Genomic DNA, 21,330 nt, shown 5'->3' on the forward strand with positions numbered 1-21,330 from the left:
TTCTTTTCCTTCTCTCTCTTTCTCTTTTTTTCCCCTTTCCTGGCTGGACAACAAATGTTACACCTAACGTTTCATATTTTAAAAATGTGAGCTGTTCTCATAATGATCACAGCATTCAGAAAAAGGCAAAGCATCGAATCAGACAGATTTGTATAAGATAGGAGTTTTGTAGCTAAATGTTTTGTGTTTCTTCATCTTTGTACTTACAATATATATTATATTTTTGTTTGAGTTCTAAAAATATAGCCTCTTTGGATTCAGTGCTTAATGAAAACAGAGTATTATACTATGAAAGGTGACCTATTGAAGGCAAAGTGCTAATGAATAGCAGATTGTTCAACATGACCTAAACCCTTTCTTTTATTGAAAAATGAGATCTACAAAGGTACTTTGTAATATGTTTCATAAGGACTTAATTTTGCCCCGCACTAACAGGGCTATTAAATCCACTTAGAATTTGGATTACAAGAAAACAGAGGTACTTGTATTCTCTTTTGCCATTTTTGATTTGTTGGAGTTTTTGGAGCTTTTTTTGAAAGTAAAGATGCATGCCTCTTATATTCCCTTAAGATGTTTTCTAAAGAAGCCAAAATGTCCTTTCTAGGTACAGTTAGAAAATTGTGGAGTACGGGAGGAGAGGCCATGTTGTGGAACAGATATATATATTTTTTAACCTTTAATTATTAATGATTGTGGAACTCATAAGAGACGTAATGAGCACTCTCCTTACGCGTCCATGTGGTTTGTATGGAGCAGACACAACAGTCTTACACTCCTGAGTTCCTGCCTAACTATGAAAGCAATTCCTTTTCATGGATAATACACGTAACATGTGGAGGTAGTGGCTGAGCTGTAAGCATGCTCTGACTATTTCTAACTGGAGCTTTTGCTGTTGTGCCACTGCTACATGGTAGGGCCAATCTTCTACCCTGAAGCGGAAGATTCTTCTCATATTGACTCATTGGTGCTGGTCCCATACATGAACTGTCAACTCTTTGAAGAGAAGGTAGTGCTGGGGTACCGTGGTTCTGAAATGTCACCAAAAGACAAATCAGTCTTTCACATTAGAAATTTAGATATAGCTGGAATCTCCATCTGATCAGGATTTGCAGGTCTTCCCATTCAGTGAATGCCCTCCTGTTCAGACAGCGTCCTGCTCAGGGTCAGACTGCCCCTCTGCTGCCATCTATCACACAGCAGCAAAATGTAATGGAATAGTGACAGAAAGATTCAGCCTCTGCTGCCATACCACCAACATCAACCTCTGACATCATGGGTCAACACATAAAGTATGAAGCATTACTTTTAGAGTAGCCCTCATATTATGACACATCAGTATAGCCTTAAAATTGCATAAGAATCCTTCCTTTATGTTTTAAGGTTAATTTAAGTACATATTTAGATTTGAAGAGGAACTGCAGAAACATGCAGATGCCCCAAGAAGCAGGAAAGAAGATGTAAACATTCTGACACAGCTTTCTTGGAGGATTTTTCCTTTACTGCAGATACCAGCCAGCTACTCTGAAGCCTTGCAGCCAAGAATGGTTTCCTCTTCCTTTTCCTGCTTTTATTCAGCATTCCTGGTCTTGGGTTTCCATTCACTGCAGCTCATGATCCTAAGACTAAGCTTTTCATGAGGGCTATATGTCAGTGGGATCATTTGTAGGGAGGTAAAGAATGAAGTGTTGGAGGGAAGAATGTATGTAAATGGATAAAATCTTATATTATGTAGACTTCAAACAATAGGTGACCTGCTTGGTACCTACCTTAGACAAGTCCAGCCATGCATGTGATTGTCAACTGACTTGAGAGACGGCATGTAGTAGAGATGCAGCAGCTCTCCTGACTGCCAGTCCCCTGCTCTAACCTCCGGAGCTCACTTCATAAATGCTTGAATCTTTAATAAAATCTTCTGGGTGTCTGCTTCCTGCAACACTAACTCTTTTAAAGTATTCATGGGTTATTTGTTTATGACTCTTAAACAAATCTATTAAGCACTTTGTGTTATTTTTAGATAAATTTTGTTGTTTTTTTTTTTCCTTTCCTTTTAATAATTTATATTGTTTTGGATACATAAATATGTCCTAAGAGTATTTGTCATTTCCTAATGTTTACAGTGGGGATTTTTTTTTTCTAGAAAACTGTGGGGTTTTTTTCTTCCATACAGAGTAAGCTTTTCTGATAAATGCACATTTCAGAAACAGTCACAGACAATATGTCTAGTAATGACATGTGGACTTGCAGGAATTGTAGTTAAAGCTGCTTGGAAAACCTCATGTTTTCATTTCTCACTCATCATGTGGCTGCAGAGAACATGGATATCCCTTGTATAAAATATTAGAGGATTCTGTTAAGTGATAGATAAAAATTGCTGGAATTCTGGTACCTGTTTTCAACCACTGCTGAGTTAGGAAGGTACAACAAAGAGCAGAAAAGTGCAGACAAACATGAGAGCCTTTTAGATGACGGGTCTATTACATGCCACTCAGTGGTTTAATGCAATCCAAAGGCACTTCAGGTTAGATATTAGGAAAAATTTATTCTCAGAAAGAGTGGTGAGGCAGTGGCACAGACTGCACAGGGAGTTGGTGGAGTCACCGTCCCTTGAGGTGCTGAAGAACTGTGTGGATGTGGCACTGAGGGATGTGGTCAGTGGGCATGGTGACTCAGTGAGTCTGTGTTTGGGCCCATATCTGCAATGATTCATAGAGTGAGGGCAATATTTTCCAGGTTGAACTCAGCAGGTGGCAGTGCTATATAGAGTCTGCAGGTGCCAGGGGCTCTTAAAGAAAGGTCACCTTGCTGCCATGGAAAAAAAGGGCAGCACAAGGAACACTGTGAGGAGGAAGAATGGTTTTAAACTAAAAGAGGAGTAATTTAGATTAGATGTCAGGGAGAAATTTTTCACTCAGAGGGCAGTGAGGTGCTGGCATAGCTGCTCAGAGAAACTGTGGTTCCCCATCCCTGGAGGCACTCAAGGGCCCTGGATGGGGCCCTGGGCAGCCTGAGCTGGTTGGGGGGCAGCCCTGTCCATGGCAGGGAGTTGAGACTGGGTAGAATTTAATGTCCCTTCCAACTCAAGACATTCTGTGATTCTAAGAAAAAAAAAAAGAATAGTATTGGGCTGTCAGAAGGCCAGAGATGTCAGTAAGAGTTTGGCCTGCTTTCATTTGTTGGTGGCCTAGCACTGGGGGCAAGCGGGAGTCTGCTGGGTTGCCAGCCGGGGAGGCACAGGGAGAGATCTGTTGTCACAGATGAGACCCATCACTCTACCTGGTTGTCTTGAACTGCTCCTATGGCAGAGGGGTGAGGAACAAAGAGTACCTGGACTAATGCAATATACAATCTAATGTGGCTATTGTCCACTGCATCTTTGAAAAAGCCAAGAAGGAAATAAAATCACAACTTCAATAAATAAGGAAGGCAAGTTAGACCATTTACAAAGCCATTTGACTTGCCTGAGCGATATTAAGCAACAGAACAAGAATCACAAATGCTTTTACACTTCAGTACTAAAATATAAGATAGTTGAATTTCCTGGAGACAATAGCTGGCACTTCCTGGAACAAACAGCCTCAGAAACCTCAAGAAAAGAGGTAATGTTGGATAAAGCCTGGAGCAATGCACTGAAGCTACTTTAGCTGGAGTCTCTCTGGTAGTGACCACAGTACTCATTTTCTTTTCTTTTCTTTTCTTTTCTTTTCTTTTCTTTTCTTTTCTTTTCTTTTCTTTTCTTTTCTTTTCTTTTCTTTTCTTTTCTTTTCTTTTCTTTTCTTTTCTTTTCTTTTCTTTTCTTTTCTTTTCTTTTCTTTTCTTTTCTTTTCTTTTCTTTTCTTTTCTTTTCTTTTCTTTTCTTTTCTTTTCTTTTCTTTTCTTTTCTTTTCTTTTCTTTTCTTTTCTTTTCTTTTCTTTTCTTTTCTTTTCTTTTCTTTTCTTTTCTTTTCTTTTCTTTTCTTTTCTTTTCTTTTCTTTTCTTTTCTTTTCTTTCTTTTTTTTTTTTCTTTTCTTCCATTCCATTCCATTCCATTCCATTCCATTCCATCCCATTCCAATTGACAGAGAACAGTGTAAAAAATGAGGTAACTGGTCAAAAATTAATAAACAAATAATATAACCTTTAAAAGCAGCTGTCCAAAATCAAAGAAGCCTAGGAGCAGCCTGGAGGCTGTTGAAAAATAAAGTGCTAGGAGCCAGGTAAAATGTGTGCCACAATTCAAAAAGAAAACAAAGCAGTCTGTAAAATCCCTTTAAGGCTTATTTGAAAAGTTATGCAGTCTATAACATGGGAAAATAATTTTAAATGTATACTTACCCCAAAAAGGAATAACAGGAAAGCCCATACATGTAGCACCTTGAAAGCAAATAAAAAAATAATAATGAGAAAGGCTGAAAGGAATGTGAAGAATGAGTATGACAAGTTCCCCAAAGGCCGCTAAGGCAGGAAGTAGGCGAGGGAATTAGTAGGACTGTGTGACCAATGAAGTGTGGAGGGGGCACACAGGCCAGGGTGATTCGAATGTGTGAAATGGCTCTGGAGGGTCTCAGAACCACAGGCTTGTGACTTTGCCTCCCGTTCAGTATGCCAAGTACCCATGCCAGTGCTGGCTACATTCAGCACCTTCGGTAACCAGATGGGAAAGGCAGTGCACAGAGAAATCTCCAAAAATGGTGCACATGCCTCAGTATCAGTAAATGAGAGGTAGCACATGTAGAGAACAGTAATCTAAACATATTTGCATGATGCTGAAACCTGAGCTGTAAATTCCAGCTATAATGGAGGTGCAGGTGCCAGAAAGAGACCACTGGGTTTTCAAATACATTGTCTGAAGATGCAGTGGCAGATATAAAAGGAACAGTCTTGGGCATTATAAGGACAAAACATCAGCAAGGTATTACCACTGAGAACAAGACTGAATTATTTTCCAACCTTATAAAGGCAGGATATACTATGCCTCAAGTGCTGTGTGCGCAGTCCTGGTTGTACCTCTCAGAAAGGAGTAAGTGGAGCTGGAAGTGATACGGGAAAGGAGAAATGAAAAGGATTTCCAGGATGAAGCAGTTATCTTTCAAGATGAGACTGCAAAGGTTGGGACCCTTCCTACCAGAGATGGAAAATCTTGAAGCAGAAAAAGAGTAAGAGTAGGTAAGCAGAATGCAGAGCTCTTATTGACCACACCCTTGAAAATGATGAAATAAAAGATAGATTGATTTAAAAGCAAATCACAGAATGTTCCTTTACTGAGTGCATTGTGAACTCTCGTGCCTTGCTCCTACAGACAGTGTGCAGGCAGGCAGGACCAGCAGGCTGAGAAAGGGAGGAGACAAATCCATTGACAACCAGCCTATAAACAGATACCAAAAGGCCTATAGAGGAAAATAACTTCTAACATCCTTAATCAAACAACTGCAGAAGCTAGGGCAGCATAAAGGAAATTGACTGCCCTAAAGCGTCCAGGACTATGTGTTTCATTTCTGATCCTTATTGCTGCAGTGCTGGTCTGGATGGACCAGCAGTCCTTCCAGTCAGGCATCTCTTGTCTTCTTACTTTCTGGTACAATGTTGGAATCAGGAAGGGGAAAATAAGGAATTCTGAGTGAATCAAAGAAACTTGCTGTCTGTCTGTACCTTGCCTCGAATTCCATTTGTGCTTGAGCTTGTTGAAAAAATCATTATAAGTCCGTTGATTATAACTATCCTTGCTGGAGGACCAGTTGGTGCCAGCAAGAAATTACATGATAAATACAGTCAGTTTCTAGCTGGAAAACGGATTATATTTCTTCTATCAATTAACAGAAAAGTAGTTTCAGTGGAGTGGAAAAAAAACAAATGAGCAAACAAAAACCTTAGACTGGCAGAAATATGCTCAGTAGCCAAAAATACCTGGAGGGTGAGCTCAGGGCCTTGGATTTGAGGTCAACTTGCGGTGGAATTTTGTAACTTCAGAGCTGTCTCAATTTAGAAAGCAGAGTTTTCCCCTGTTATTTTTATAGCTATTCCTAGTTAGCTGCTGTTCTAGCCCTCATCCCTTTGCTGGCATTTGCTAGGCTCTGTGATTATTTGCTCAGCTTTCTTCCATTTGCTCATTGACCACATCTAACCTTTTTCGTTTTGTGATCCTTTCTACTTCTGCATACTGCACTCAGAGGCAACACAGAGACCTGGCAGAACAGGATAGCTCAGACCACAGCTTTTATATCTTCCCAGATGAAGTGTGAGAATCACTTGAAGTTGCCAGTTTCTTCTCCTTCCCTCCTTCATCCTTGCAAGAGGCAGCCGCAGACTTGAGTTCCACCCTTGCTTTTCTCAGCCTTCCTCCAACTTCTCTCACTTTCACTCTGCAATACTGTTGCTTTCATGAAGTATGTATGTGTTATATACATCCCATATATATGGGTATAGTCAATGAGCAGAGGCACTGGAGGGTTGGCTGGTAGTGGTTTTGTCCTCTACTGGTAAAATGGCTGCTCCTGAAAGAGGCTTGTGTGGTATTTCTGGGTTTTATTTCTAAGCCAGCCTAGGAATGCAAGGCAGCACAGCCCCTTGGCAAGGAGGAGCTGGCTTGCCCAGCTTGGTTTCAGAAAGTGCCGTCACACAGTTCAAGTGGGGTGATGGCCCTGTGGTGTAAAGCCGTACTGCCCTTTCATGTCAGGGCAGCTGGCTTGTATCCTCACCTTCCCCAGTGTCTGTCTGCGTGCATGTCAGTAAGTTACTTGATCCATGTTCATGTGCCAGTCTCTTGAGCATAACTGCCCAAGAAAATCTGGAAGCATGAATGCAGTCGATCTTAGCGGTCTGTTTAAAGTCTCTTTCTATCAGGAAATCTCAGTGTTTGCACAGCAAGAAACAGGGGAGAGAGAATGAAAGGAGGACATGAGAGAGCTACAAATTATGTTAACACAAAAGTCACAAGTAAAAAATTACCATGATATATTAAATGTATTTCCTCCTACAAGCATTTTTACTTCCTCCTCAGTTTTCCATCCCATAAAACACATGAACACTGAAGGGAAAATGGTTTGTGCAAAATCCACAGAATGTTCATTTACTCCCAACACCGATAGCTGCAGATGCTACAGCACAGCAACAGACATACTGACCACAACTATTCCTGCCCCAAAACACATGCAGCTCAGGAGTTGTCAGCAAATTCATTTCAAACATTCCTAGCCAGATCTTGAGGCTGGTTTCCTAAAGGCAGCTCACCATCCACTCACTCTTTACAGCACTAGTCCATGTTCTTGAGGTTTGTGATATGGTGACACGATTGCCACCATGTTCTTGCTAAGTTTTCTGCTCCACCAGAATTTTAAGCTGAGCTTCAGATTTCCCTGCTGCCTTTGTTCAGGGTAGAATAGACAGCACTTTTAGAGTGATATACTTACTTTAATACCGTCATAAATGGATTTTATGACAGCAGAATTATTTCCAGCCAAACCTTTGGCAAAACATAACAAATCCACACTAAGCTTATGACTTCTTCTATGGTGTCTCAGACATAAAAAGGGAGTCTAGATTTTTTTTCCCTTTTTGTCTCATATTGACTGCCTTTCTGAGATTTTCATGCACATGCTGTTTTCCAGCTTAATCCTAAATTATTTCTTAGCCTCCATCCATTCACTCTGCCTTTAAATTCTGTGCTGTGGCGTTTTTAATAGCACTTCTTCTGACTCATAGCAGTAGATTTTACTTTGCCCTTTTTCTTCCTGTCTTTCCTCACTTCTTTTTTTCCCAGAGCAAAGTTTATTCAAGAAATTATATGCTACTTTCTATATGTTTTACATCTTTTCTACTAGAAAAATCATGAAGTGGAGAAATTCCAGATTGAGTATCTTCCCAGAGGGGATTCTTTTCTATTTTTTGTTCTTAAGGATGGGGTAGCGAGAAGAAGAAATGATCGGGGAAAGAATACAAGAAGAATGTTTGATGCTAAGAAATGGTTTCCTCTAGGTAGCTTAAATCTTGCTATCTGTCCTGTACAGCTGGCTTGTGGCTCGCAGAAACACTACTACATCTTCTGAGAAAATTAACACTCCTTAGAAAAGTAAGATTCCATTTTATTGTTGTATATATGCCTTCTTAGCTATTTTTACTCTTGTGCTTGAGAAGCAGTTGTTTTTATTAAATTGTCAATGACGACCATTTAGATTGCATCAGGTGAGAAGACAGGCTCTTTACTGTTGGCATTCCTCTTACATTTCCTGCTATTCAGAATACTCATGAATACTCTCTGGAAAACATGGTGTAAAGACATGACAAATTGTCATGAAATCTGGAAGAACTCACAGGTTTCTCTATGCTCCTTCTGAAAAAGATGTATTAGGAAATACTGAGCTGTGAATTCCAGGGGCACAGAGAAGCAATAAAGTGGGAAGACCAGAAATATAACAAAAATGTGAGTGCCTTTTACAAGAAATATTTTTGATTTGAAAGGCAGCAAGGAAAAGAAGTCTGTGGATAAAGTTTGCCAAAAATTAGAGCATTTCACTGGCTGGTTGAGCAACAGAGCAATATAAAATGGAATAAAAGCTGATGAATCACTGTCATTTCTATTGGTAAAAAAGCAATACAAGATCCTTCAATGTCAGCATTAGATATGAAATGTGTTCCTTGCTGTATTAAATTGCATTTTATTGAAACAGCCAAGGTAAATTTTAACTCTTGACTACTCAGAGTGCTTACTTTTATGTTGCTGGAAGGTCCAAATGAAACCAGTTGGTTTATGCGCTGACATCCGGGAGTGCAGGGAGCAGGGCACACTGAAGTAAGCATGAGGAGCAAAGTCACAGAATTGATAAGCATTATTTACCATTTGTTCTTGGAATTCTTTAAGGGAACTCTCTAGGAAACCCTAAATAATGTGTGAGGCAGAACAGATATCAAGGAAAAGATGCCTCTGAAAAGTAGCCTTAGGACTGTGCCTGGTAAGACTTGTGAGTACAGAGTTGATGGGATGAAAGATACATTTTAGAGAAGATAAGGAGTTACACACTGTTTTATCAGGAGCTAAAGATATTTTATGGAGACATTAAAACCACTGACATGGAGAACTAGTTTCTCTGCACACACAGTTCTGATGATCAGGTCTCTCTCTAGAGGTATTCCAACACTGTGAACATTATTAGATGCTGTTATTATCTAGTATCAACAGGGGCTGAGCATCGTAAAACATTATTTTTAAGAATCTTTAAAAAATTAAATATATTCAAGCAATTAAAAAGACATTTTCAGTAATTTTGAAATTTTCAAAGTATGATGATTTTCATAAAATCACAGTCTTGGGAGTTGGAAGGAATGTCTGGAGATCATCAATTCCAACCTCCTTTTAAAGTATTTTCCCTACAATAGGTTGCACGAGAAAGTATCCAGGCAGATTTTGAATATCTCCAGAGAAGGAGACTCCACAACTTCTCTGGGCACCTGTTCCAGTGCTTTGTCATCCTCACAGTGAATAAGCTTTCCCTCACGTAAGCTGGAACTTTCTGTGTTCCATTTTATGTTCATTGCCCCTTGTTCTGATGCTGAGCATCACTTGGAAAGGGTCTGACCCCATCCATTTGGCTCTTGCTCTTCAGGTACTTATAAGTACTCATAAAATCTCTCTCAGCCTTCTCTCCTCCAGGCTGAACAGCCCCAGCTCTCTCAGCCCTTCCTTGTAAGGGAGATGCTCCAGGCCCCTCATCAACTTTATAGCACTCTGGTGACTCTCTCCAGCAGTTTCCTGCCTTTTTTTGAACCAAGGAGCCCAAAACTGGACATTACTCCAGATGTGGCCTCACCAGGGCAGAGTAGAGGGAGAGGATCATCTCCCTCACCTTGCTGACCATGCTTGTTTTAATGCACCCCAGGATACCAATGAACTTCTCTGCTACAAGAGTACACTGCTGGCTCATGGCCAACCTCTTGTCCACCAGTGGTATTTGGAAATAACATCCAGGATTTTAATTAACTGTTCCTATTTTGATCAGAAATACAAACAAGTAACGCCACTAGCATGCAGATACCACGTTGGTTAATCAGTGAGGGGCAGATTCAAAATGTGTTGAAAGGGGTAACACGTCTGCCTAATTCAGTAGGTTCTTAGTCATCTCTTGCACTTCCCATCACCTTTCTTTCCATGCATAAGCATTCATTTTGTTTGTATGCTAACTTCTTAACCCACTGAATACATTTATTTTTCTACCTATTAACAGTGCATACTTATTGACTTTTTGTGTGACTCAGGCTTTTTTAAAGACATAAAATGATACACTGTCTTTAGAAAGGGTCCTCTACTGATGTTCATTAAAAAATTCGTATACCCATCACCTCCCTATCCACATCATCTTATATTCCTGAAAGTAATATAATTACATCTATACGCCATCTATTTCATCTGTGTTTCGTGCTAGTTAAATCAGTTTCTTGTGCATTTGTTTCACGCATTCACCACAAATTGATATGTAGAACCTATGCATATATTCATCTCGTCAAGTATTCATGTTCTGTGTTCCTGTGTTCATTATTGACAGAAATTATTCATCCTAACGAATCCATGGGAACACCGTGGAAAGAAAGAGTGCACAACACAAAAATAACCTAGATTATAAAGAATGTGCTAGGAAATATATATTTGTGTATATGTATGTTTAAAAGCAACTCAGGTTAAAAAGAAGCAAAACTTAAAAAAACAAATGCATCTGCATATGTTGGCTGGATGTGTGGATTTGTAGAGTCCTTTTAATTCCTCTGTAGTCTGATTGGAAGAACCCAAGTGCCAGGTGTACAATTCTTTCAGAAAAATAAAAAATGCATAAACATTATGTTGTGATAGGGGCATCTTAAATACAGACAGGGATATCCACAAGCATGAACCCATGAACCCCACTTAGCTCTCCAAGTGCATTTAGTGAATTACTCTTGAAGTATTAAAATGTGTAATGAACTATACTTAACTTCCTTCATAAAAAGTTGAGAAATGTGGCTCTGGGCAGCCTGATTTAATGGTTAGCAACCCTGCACGCAGCAGGGGGGTTGAAACTAGATGATCATTGTGGTCCTTTTCAACCCAGGCCATTCTGTGATGATTCTATAGAGTGTATGACTGATAAGAACATGTTAGGAGTGTTCTGTGGGAATCATAGCTGTAGGCTTTTTTAGTTTTGGGTTTTTTTTTTGTAAGGAGGGCTGAGTGTTCAGTTTCAGCAGCTCCTCAGTACATCAGCAAGCAGCTAAAAGGAGTCAGCCTTTTCTTCTAAACTGTCTGCCATGACAGCACTGGTACTGGGGACACACTGTTTTGCAATGGAGCACTGATGGCATGAAGGTAGGAGAGGACATGTTATGATCACTCTCATGAGGTTGGTCTGCTTTGTGGCAACTTGCAGCACCTGCAGGATGTGTGGAAGGTATTGTTTTTTATATTATTGCAAGCTCAACTGGAGGAAGATATCATTAGAACAAGAAGACCTAGTCTCTGCAGTAAGACTGTACTCTCAGTTAATTCACAAACATTTGGAGGGAGGGCTATCTAGGCACACAATCCTCTATAAAATGGGAATTTGACATTTGAGTGGATTGGCCATGTATTGCTGATTGCCTCTTTTTATTGCTTTGATCCCAAGATCTCAAATTACTTTATAAATATTAATGAAAAAAAGACTCAGAAATATACAGTTATTGTGTCTATGTTGTTGGTCATGTCACAGATGGGGGCAAACATTAAGGGTACAATTTATTCCATGTTGCTTTACATTTCTGTATATGAGTGAGTTACTGCAGCTCTCTTTCATATTCAGAAGGAGAAATGAGAATGTGACTCACTTAATCAATTTTATGCATTTATATATAAGGAAAGGGATCATGTTCTAAGAGTATCTGTTTTTCTTTCCATCAGCTGTAAAGGGACCTTTAGGGTGATTCATTTTGATTTAGACATCTGCATTTATGACTGCTTTTGCTGAGAGATACCGTAGCTCAGCTTTAACTGAGTCAAAATTTCCTTGTATCTACTATCATGATTTAACCACAAGACAAAATAATACATGTAGTCAGAAAGGTGATGAAGTCATCTGTGTTATATCAGGGTTAGCAAGTTTGGATAATAAGATTACATATATACATATATGTAGGTTGCTCTGAAAGTGGTGCCTCCTGTTTATTTCCATGGAAACTATAGCAGATACAAAAGCACAATAACTGTATTTGATAGAGAAAATTCACAACTTCAACATATTGTTTTCAACACAGACACCACCATTAATTATGCATTTTCAACAGCAATGAGTAAGAACCTGTATACAATGCACAAAAAAATCACAGCTATCCGCAACCTGACTTGTATTTCACATCAGTATTGCCACTGTTGAAACACACTACTCATCACCTCACTATGCTCACATACACTGACTGGTCTCCATCAATGGTCAGCAAGTGTTGATGACTGTGAGTGGGTGCAATTTTTTCCAAGCGTAATTCAATGACACACCTTTGCTTCACTCACCTTTCCATGTCAGATGCCATTTTGTCTGACTGCCTCTCTGCTGCCATCTGTTATACAGCAAGAAATCATAATTGAATATTGTCAGGAAAGTTAAAACCCTGCTGTCATACCACCAACATTCGTTTCTGACTTCATGGGCCGACATATTAAAATTGGAGGCAGAACTTTCAAAGCAGCACTCCTAATAGACTTAAGATTTTGCAACTCTTAAAAAAAGATTGCAAAATATTGCTGTCAAATTAATTTTGGTTTTAAAAGTTAGACATAATCAGTCAAGAATTTGTCAGTTGTTGAGTATTTGGATAAAAAAAAATTAATGACATTTGTACACTCGAGTGAACATAATGGTATTCAAAAAGATTGTTGGTACTGTTGGTGCTATTCAGAATTTTTTTTAAGGAGCTGAGAAAAAGTGGAACCCATACTGTTAAGACTGTCAGGATAGGAAATAAAAGCAGTAACACAAATTGTAAGAGTAGCCTGAATCACTTCATAAGTTACAATTATTCAAGCAAAACATATCAGTACAGTCATATGTACATATAAAAAAAATAATTATAACTAAAAAAAAATAAAGCAGAGAAAACTCAGTTTTAACAAAGTAGTAAATTTCATTGTTATGCAAAGATGCTTACTTTTCACTAGAAACACATTGACTGGAAAATATATAGGGATTTTAGTGAAAAAGCAAGTTGCCAGATTCTCTGTAAATGAGCAAAGAATGCCATCAGAGCAGAGAGTATGAATAGGGCAACTGCTTTAATGTCTGTGATAAAGCACGGATTAAAATAATCACATAAAATAACAGTACTGAACTATGATATTCAGACCTCTTGTGCATAAATGGGCATTGATAATTTGCAAATGAAAAACTGAAGAGAGGGAAAAACAGGACACAAAAATATATTAGAATCTCAGTTCTAACCTTACTTAAATATTTTGAGATCACTGTCAATGTTTCTAGATTATTGTAATATGCAGTATAAGTTGCTTCTATGTGCTAGAGCCATTTGCTTCCCTCTTGGATGCAGCATGTATTGTTTGTGTGGAAAGAATGACTTATTTCTATAATTTATAGGGAGAAATCATTAGGAATTATAATTCTAGATTTTTGTTGAAGATAATTTTTCAGAAAGTTTAAAAAGAATGCATCTATAAAATGAAGGGAGTAGAATGGTCCAAACCTAATGATAGCAGAAAGAGAAAAGGATAAGACTGCTTGTTTCCAGTTCTACATATTCAGTGAGCTCATGGGTAACACAGAAACTCTGGATTAAGTGCCTAATTGATTTATGCAACAATGACAGATTTCAGGTTTTAGCTGCAGACAAAATAAAACTGTATCTTGCTGTTATTATCATGTATTATCTTTTTCTATAGCTTTGTGATTCTTGAGTTAAAATAAAGCATGTGCTTATCAAAAGTAGTTTAGTCTGTGCCAAACTAACGTAATACATTGGTATTGCTGAACTTAAACTTTATTTATTAGGAATACAATAAAACATCTGTTATGATAGGAAGGTATTAATTATGAGAGGAAGATGTGAAAGATATAGAATAATGAAAGAAATGCAGACAGGAAAAAAGGAAAAGACTGCTATTATTTCGACTGAAAGAAAGAGTTACTGGTTTCAGTTAAGGTTCCTACTAAGAGTCATGAAGGTGCAATCATGGTAATTGTTTGGTTAGTATTTACTATTTAACACTCAACATTTAACATTTAGTCTTTAGTATTTCCTTTAACAAAAAAACTCTGAAGCCAGGATGTTGTTATTCTCATTGTGGAGAAGCATTGGAATAATATGCAGGAAGAATGTGATGATCAGGAGACCAAAACAATTAGATGGAGGCAGAAATGGACTAATACTAAGGTCAAGGAAAGTCGTGGCTAGCAACAAAAACTTTCGTTAGCACATGTAAACTATATAAGGCAGATCACATACATGAAGACAAACTTGGGATGAATGTGAGCTGAGAAAATAGATATTAATGTGAAAAAAGAGTTTGCAGTTCTTCCATGCATGTGTATGACAAGATATTTTCAGTAAAGAAGAGCAATACAGAGTGAAGCACTAATGAGAGCTATTCAAGAATCTTAACATGTCTATTTTAGAATGAAGTTTCATCATCTCCAGAGTTGCTTGCTGCTCTACAATATCAGCTGGTCTGCTTCAAAATGCCTCTTATTCTATTACGTTGGCCTATGATGTCAGAGTCAGATGGTAGTGGTATGGCAGTAGAGCTTGAACCTTCCTGGCAATATTTCATTATGTTATGTAATGTAATTCTTCCCAGGACACCTCTGTATGACAACATGCTTTCATTTAAACACAACAGAAGTTTATTTTGCTGCACAGAATTCTTGAATTGTGAGAAGAAGCTTATGCTTGAATAATTCAGCTAGAAAGGTTAGTAGAGCAGATTACTGTAATGCCTTGTACAGGAGGAAGAAGATAGAATTTGCAGGTCAGCAGTGAGCACTGATTACAGAAGATACTACATTCTTAATATTTAGTTCTGAAAAGTGTTGTTAACCATACCTGTGAGTTACTTTTCGTTTTTAATTCAACTATCAAGAAAAAAATCCCTGAATATCTTTTCCAGCCTAATAAAAATTTCAAGGTCAATTAGGATGATGTAATACAAATGTTGCCAGATGACTACAAAGCGGATGAATAAGGCCAGTAGAACACCTCCTGTTCCAGAATACTTTAGGAGTATGAAAGGAAATAAAAAACAGGGTGGAAATCATCTTTTAACAGTTTTTTTTCTTGGATCTTCCTATTACTGTGATAAGAAGAAATGCCATCATGATAGCTGCCATAGAGTAACTACACAGGGAGATTAACAGGCTCATTGTGCCTTGAAGGCTGCAATTTAAACAGTAAGATGCTTCATTTTCTAACCTAGCACATTTAAACACTGATCAGGATATACTTTCTGAATAAAAGATTAAGACTTCATATATCAAAAAGACTTGCCCATTCTTCATACTGCCACAGTGAGATAGAGCAGCTGATGGAAGAGGAAATGCCCTTTCTGAGGTGTACCTATAACATCTGATTATTACATTTTGGTATCTGATATTTTTTGATGAATGCCTGAAAACCCAGCAGAGAGATTTTTATTTTTTTTTCCCTACACAACAGCTGTGCCTTTTGAATCACACAGATTGGCTGAGAGAAGGTGATACTCCATAGGCCAAATATCATTCAGCTCTGGGTGAGCTCACTAGAATGCAAATGTGTCGTCTTGATAGTCTTGCTTGAAAGACATCTGTATTCACTGCATAGATATAGAGAGCAAGGGCAGAGCATGACAAATTGCAGATGTAGGTGAGAAAAAGAGATAACTCCAGGAAATATTTAAGTCTATTACAGAAGCAACCACCAACACACCTATGCCAAGGAAAAACAATCAACAACAATAAAAAAATGAAAAACAATTAAAAAAAAACACCACCAAAAAAACAATTTCACTGGAACATAAAGAAGTAGGCTCAAGAGCACTGAAAGAAAATCTTGACAACTAAGTGCAGTTATGATACAAATTACCTACATTACTTTCTTTATGGTCACAAACATAAATAGCAGAATTGGCTCTTCTACTTAGTGATTTGTACTTCTGTAACCAGCTGTGAAGATGACACAAAAGATTTTTATCTGGGGATGCTTTTCAAAAAGTAATCCTATTTAATATTTAATAAGTCACTAATTCTATCTCTATATCTTATCACTTTCCATAGCACCCACCAGTCTAATACTGAAAGCTGCCTGGGCAAACTCCTGTTACAGTTTTTTTTTGTGATTTGCAAAAATCTGTTTCCCTCCCTCAGCAGTGGTGTATATGCACATCTTGTTCTCCTATTGACTCCACAGCAAGCATAAAGGCATTTTAAGAAAAGAACCGTCTTAATTCTTAAGCTTATAGCCATAAAAATGTATCGATTGTATCATAGCCGGGTAGGTTTTCTTACCTACATGTTACTAAATTATCTTCCTTTAGAATGGGGTTATTTCATACATCTTGTCTACTGAGAATAATCTTTAGCTTACATTGTCCTTCTGTGTCCACAATTATTCCCCACGGAATTGCAGATACACAGGAAAGGGCTGTTTGAAATACGTCAAGACTCTATCAGGGTCTGTGCTAGGAATTTGATACATACAGACATTTGCGGATCAGCACTGGAGTCTCTGCATAGGATCTGTGAAGTTTGTTAGGGACATCCTATTGCTGAAGAAGGTCTCAGAACACAGAAGCAACTTCTATCTTTATTAAGATTTTTATATTTTTCAGAGTAAAGAGTGGCTGCAGAGAGCTACTGCAAAGCAACATGGCAATGCGGATTTTGCCAGGTACAAAACTTGCAATAACAAAAAGGTTGTATGCTTTACTCCCTTTTCATCTTTGAAATTGGACTTGTGGGTACAGGTGAAACCTATTAAACCCCTGTGGCTAAGGCATTCATTTCTCTGGCACATGCTCACCAGAAATGGGATGCATATGGACAAGGAATTCCATTAACTCTCTTTCTGCTTATTCACTGCCTTCCACTCTAATAGGAATCACTGATTAAAAGGGAAGGGATACCCTGAAACGTGCCCCACACAGAGTTAATCTACTCTTCAGTGGGAACTTCACCATTCCACCAGCCACTTTCTGTAAACTTCTGCACCTACCAACAGCAACACTGCCCAAAGAGCATAGCTGCCTTCCTGCACTATGGTATAGCTGGTAGAGTTAGCTCCTGCATTGTTGATAGGTTTGAAGAACAAGAAGGTTGGTTAAAAATTAAATCAGGTAGAAGACTTGAAGAGACTACAAGGTAGTAGATTTAGTAGTAGCAGGAAGTAATGGTTGCTTTGTTAGAAACATAGTAGAGCTGACCTACACTATCTGGTGCTTTCCTTCTGCATCACTTCACATGTACATGCCTGTCCAGTGAAAGAAAGTCCATTCTCTCAATTTCATGTTATGTTCCTATATGATTCATATCTAGACAGATCTATAGAAAGAAAATAATACTTCAGTCTACTCCACTGAATTGGCAGTCTCTCTCCTGTCACAGTGATCACAGAATCATAGAATGCCCTGGGTTGAAAAGGACCATAATGGTCATCTAGTTTCAACCCCTTTGCTATGTGTAGGCTTGCCAACCACTAGACCAGGCTGTCCAGTGATACACATATCCTGAGCAATTTCTTTCTAGCTCAAAATCTGATACTTTCAATTGACTATTTTTCTTTTGAAGTAGCAGCTACTTGCTTTGCCTTTGTTTCTTTTTTTTGCCTAACATTAACAGTGGTCACACCAATCTTGATATTCATGTAACTATTGTGGTTAGAAGTCACCTCTGGAGACTGTATAGTGCAACCACCTGCTCAGAGCAGGGTCAACAATTTGGCCAGGATTCTGTTCAGCGGTTATTTGAATGTCTCCACAATATCTTTGGCCAACTTGTCCCTTTTTTTTTTACCACCTTTCACTGTAACAGAGTTTTTCTCTATGTTTAAGCATAATTTCTTGTATTTCAGTTTGTGCGCACTGCCTTTTGCCCTCCCTCTTAAGTAGTGTCCCTCTCACCGTGGAGAGGAATTTGTTTGTATCTTTGCTTCCCCCCCTTCCAATCTGGCATTCATACATATGGATAAGGTCCCTCCTGAAACTTCTCCAATCTAAACAGTACCACCTGTCTTTCTCTCTTCTCATATGACAGATAGTCTAGCCCCTTAGTCTTCTTCATGACCCTTCACTTCATTCCCGCTAGTATGTTCCTGTCTTTCTTATATACATCCACTGCACCACCCAGCTGTATGAACTACTTCACTAAGTTTACATGGTCCCAGTTAGTTAATAACCTTGCAGTAGTTTGTAAACATGTAATTCTGCCAGTCTGTTCCCCATGCTGTGGGCATTCATGTACAGCAGTTCAGAGAGATACTCAGTTGTGCTGATTTCCCAGGAAAACTTGCTATTTTCCCCAACATACTGGCCTTTTGGTACTTCTTTATTTGTGGCTTGTTTAGTTTATTACAAGGTCTCCCCCACACTGACCTGCAATTTCTCCTTGTTAATCCCATCCACACTGTTTCAGTGCCCTTAGGCTTCCTATATTAGCATGATTTTTGAAAGATCTGTTGGATTTTATTCATTTTGAGGAGTTGTCAAAGATTCTCCATCAGATGAAAATCGTTCCCAGATCAGCCATTCTTTTATTAGAAGCTTTTTCTGTAATACAGTCTAAAGGTCTGCAAAGCAGTATGAGACTTCAGAATTTGTCATATGAACACACTCAGAAAGGAGCGCAGGCAGATGGGAGAGGTTTTCAGAGCATCAGGAGACCCCTTCCCTTCCCTTCCCTTCCCTTCCCTTCCCTTCCCTTCCCTTCCCTTCCCTTCCCTTCCCTTCCCTTCCCTTCCCTTCCCTTCCCTTCCCTTCCCTTCCCTTCCCTTCCCTTCCCTTCCCTTCCCTTCCCTTCCCTTCCCTTCCCTTCCCTTCCCTTCCCTTCCCTTCCCTTCCCTTCCCTTCCCTTCCCTTCCCTTCCCTTCCCTTCCCTAAAAACCCCTTCCCTTCCCTCAAAAACCCCTTCCCTTCCCTCAAAAACAAACATGCAGGGCATTGTACCCCTCTGTTCATATATTATAATAAAAGAATTGATTCTAAAGGAAAGTTATGTCATATTTGTCAGTCAAATTATGTTCTACAGCAGTTATGTAGACCTGCCAGTAAAGAAAGAAAAGGACTTTAAACTAGCTAAGGCTTTTGGAGTTTGCTAAATAGTTAAGACTGCAGCCAAGGTAGGCGCATGAACTCATAGTCACCTTTCATCTTATTGGCAGACAGAGATCCTCTGGAGTGCAATAATGAGAAAAAGCCTCTCTGACTCTGTTGTGGCTGCTTTGCTGAGGGTGGTAGTGACAAGATCAAATGCCATTTTGGCACTAGTATTAAGTACTCTGAGTCTCACTAAGTTGTATAAATATACTAGTGGTCTTATGCTACCGGCCTCCAGATCAGTGCAAAATACTGAACAAGATCAAAGAGACAAAAATATCTACTGAAATAACAAGAATGGATGACAGTAATGACCCACTACCCACTAAAATCCTGGTTGTGTATCACAACAGAACAAGCTTGAGGAAAAAATTCTTAACACTTCAAATGAGCATTTTCATGAACAGCAAGCATATTCATGAACAGCTACATCACCCTGTGATATCAGCAAAGTGCTTGATATAAGTGATCATATCAAAATTACATTCAGTATCATAGAAATCTATTACTTTCCATTAAAGATTTCACTGAATAGTGATGGGAAGTTATTTTGAAAGTGAGGAAATTAAAACCTTTCAACTTGACCTGTACAACATAAGCAAAACTTATGTACTGCATGGTACATTGTGAGGTTATGATCTCACTTGGAGTGTGAACATTGTGTGTAACTATGTACACACCTAATAATCATGTCTGTCAGCAACTGTTTTCAAACACATTTTGTCAGCAGGAAAACCTTTTGAATTTATCTAGGTCCTTTATATTTTTAATTAATTAAAGACTTTCTGTTTCTATTGAATAGACCTATCATATAACATGCTAAGTACCAGTCAGAGCTGGCACTGAGTTAACCATGTTATCCAGGAACTGTTTTTGCATTAGTCATACTAATTCCAAGCAGCAGCTCAATTCATCTATTACCTCTTTAAACTGCCAAAAATCTTTCAGATTACAGTGCTTCTGCATAGTAGGAGAGAGTGAATAATCCCAGTGTTTCGGTAATTTCCAGACCTACCATGCAAAATACTTAGAATAACACATGCACACACAGAAAGACAAGCACTATTATACTGCAATAGGGGAAATCATAAAACTTGGTCCAAAATATTTAGGAAATGCCCTTGCTAAACTCCATATCCGGATTGTTTCACAAAACTAATGAAAAGACATCTTATAACAGGTATCACACTTTTATCTAACAAATCTGTTGATTACTCACACAGGATCCAGACTCTACATTTCTAAATGATTATTCAAATACCATTTGCCTGTTCTCTGATGTGAACAATGAAATATCTGCAGCAACCTACTGGGGCATAATTACATGTTGGAGTGATGTTGTTAGCTTGCATGCGTATTACATATACAGGGAAAAGAAAGTCTTCATTGTATGATATATGATGGTTGAATGCCAGTGCAGTAACAGTTCCTGGAATATGTATGGTCTGTAATGACAGAAAAGTCAAATTAAGCTGCCAAAGGCATTAACAAATACTTGATCAAGTATTTGACCACAGAAGAACCTAACTGAGGCATCTGTTGATGTGGTCTTATTACAGACATGACACTTGTGTGTTTCTATCACATTCCCATCATTGTCTCTTCAGAAGGAAAGGATTATTTTTTGATAACGTAGTGATATTAGTTTCCTTCTCTACTCATTGTTTGCATCTTGTGTACAAAGGCCATAACTCACTTCCTGATCAATAGAAATATTTTATTGATATTGGTGTAAACAGTTACTAAAACTGATTTCAGCAGACATTTAAATACAAAAAATAATCTAACATTTGGCACTACCAGTGTTTGGCTAACTGCTCTAACAAGATATTCCATCAAGAGTCCTAAAGGAACATGTTTTTCCAAGTAAGTGGCTTTTTTATGATGTTACATAGTTTTTTGTCTCTGATGGTTCTGATGCATTCATGGCACTGTTGATGCTTCTTTTGGTTTAACACATGGATATTCCGGTCAGTTTTTACTGACTGCTCTGTATAGTCCTGTGGATTATATGCTTGGCTTTATTTCAAGAATTTGTGAATATAAAGCCTGTCAAGTAAGTGATTTCATTCAA

The sequence above is a fragment of the Phasianus colchicus genome, chromosome 1 (genome assembly GCF_987193195.1).
Source record: "Phasianus colchicus chromosome 1, bPhaCol1.hap1.1, whole genome shotgun sequence".
Classification (NCBI taxonomy): domain Eukaryota; kingdom Metazoa; phylum Chordata; class Aves; order Galliformes; family Phasianidae; genus Phasianus; species Phasianus colchicus.